Raw genomic sequence first — 1,830 nt, forward strand, 5'->3', positions numbered from 1 at the left:
GGGGCCTTTGTCCTAGAAAAGCCCTGGGCATGTGGTCTTAAGATCCCAATTCAAGTGTCATGTTTTCTTCTTTTTTAGTGGTACGGGCAACAGGAAAGTGTGATAGACTAGCTATGGGTGGGCCTGGTCCTCTGCAGCGATATTGCTACTTTCCCCCATAAAACAGAAGGGCGTCTGTCCCCTCCGTCTTGCAGCTGCAGGGTTATGCTGCACTCTAGGCTCCCTGGAATGTCAGGAGAACCTTCAGAGGACCAGCTAAAAAGTGTTGGTTGAGGGCCGGCCCAGTGGCGCACTGCTACAGTGCGCCGCTTGGGAGCACAGCGGCGCTTCCGCCGAGGGTTTGGATCCCACATACAGACCGGTTCCCGCTCACTGGCTGAGTGAGGTGCGGGCGCAGCACCGAGGGTTGCGATCCCGTTGCCGGTCCCCGTCCGGTACGGGCGCGACACTGAGGGTTGCGATCCGTTGCCGGACACGAAAAAAGACAAAAAAAGGGAAAAAAAAAATGTTGGTTGAGACCACCACTGACTAAGCTGTGTCTTTTATAGTGAGTTGGTTTTACTTGCATCTTCATAAGAAAGGATGCATGNCTAAGCTGTGTCTTTTATAGTGAGTTGGTTTTACTTGCATCTTCATAAGAAAGGATGCATGGGTTGATGTTTAAGGCATTTGAATTCTAGCTGCAACTCTTTGTTAAGTTTCTTGGAAACTAAGGAGACAATGCTAATTTTTTCTTGTTCCAATATTTCATATCTTTAGCTGGAACTGTAACACATTTTCCTTTTCTAGCTGGGGACTGTATGGAGAGGGTGAAGTGTCATTTTATAAGGAGACTTTGACTGTTTCAGAGAACAGACTTGCTAGGAATGGTGATAATAACAGGAATGCAAAATGATGGCTCTCTGGACTTAATTGCTCGTACTTCTTTTAATCTTCTCAAATTCTCAGGCTTTTTCCTCGTATGCAGAAAATGGCTTTTAGGCTGGGGAAGAACGTCAAGAGTGTCCCGCAGGCAGTCAGATCATTCTCCACCCAAACACCCCCCTCAGAGGCAGAGCCAGGTGNGATGGGAAGAAGACCCATACATGTAATGATAACATAGTCCCCTAGAAAAATCTTTAGCCCCCAGAATGTTCCAAGCATTGCCAGAGCCTGGAGATAATGATGAAGTGAGAGTCCAGGGGACCAGACTCCTGGGCAGTGGGGCTCAGGAATTGGGCTCCTTTGCTCCTTCCTCTGGCGATTGGTGGCCAGAGGAGCAGTTACAGCAAAGGGTGTGCACGTATGTGGGGGCTTTTACATAGAATATGAGGGAAGCATGGAAGGCATGGGCTGCTCTGTACAAGGAACCATTTCTTCATTATTATGTTCGGTAAAACTTGGTTAGTAAGAATTTGAGTTTCAGAGCCAGACAGCCCTGGATTTGAGTCCAGACTTGTATAACCTTGAGACTTGGAGAAATTTCTAAACCTCTCTAAGCCTAGGTGTTTTTCATCTGTAAAGTAAGGGTAATGATACTACCTCAGAGGTTGTGTGAGGATGAAAGAAGATAATATTTGTGGGGTATTTAGCCCAATGTCTGGTAGGTATCAATAAAAGGTAAGTATTATTACCGTTGTTATTTATTCAGCAAATCTGACGTGCAAGGATGAGTACTTCCAGAATTCAGGGTTGGAAAAGGGCCACAAACAGAGCTCATGGTGGTGGCCTTGGTGCTGTGAAATGAGGAGGTTGGCTGCACCCATATAGAGCCTCATATGCCTTAGGGTGGGGCCTTTGTCCTAGAAAAGCCCTGGGCATGTGGTCTTAAGATCCCAATTCAAGTGTCAT

The 1,830-nt window shown here is 46.8% G+C and overlaps 1 protein-coding gene across 1 annotated transcript in view; it reads left to right on the forward strand.

Annotated features, from left to right (window-relative positions):
- Positions 1-1,830, forward strand: part of LOC103608699 (amphiphysin) — an 81,128-nt gene that overhangs the window by 63,996 nt on the left and 15,302 nt on the right. The window lies entirely within an intron of this gene.

This window comes from Galeopterus variegatus, unplaced genomic scaffold (assembly GCF_000696425.1).
Source record: "Galeopterus variegatus unplaced genomic scaffold, G_variegatus-3.0.2 Scaffold8706, whole genome shotgun sequence".
NCBI lineage: Eukaryota > Metazoa > Chordata > Mammalia > Dermoptera > Cynocephalidae > Galeopterus > Galeopterus variegatus.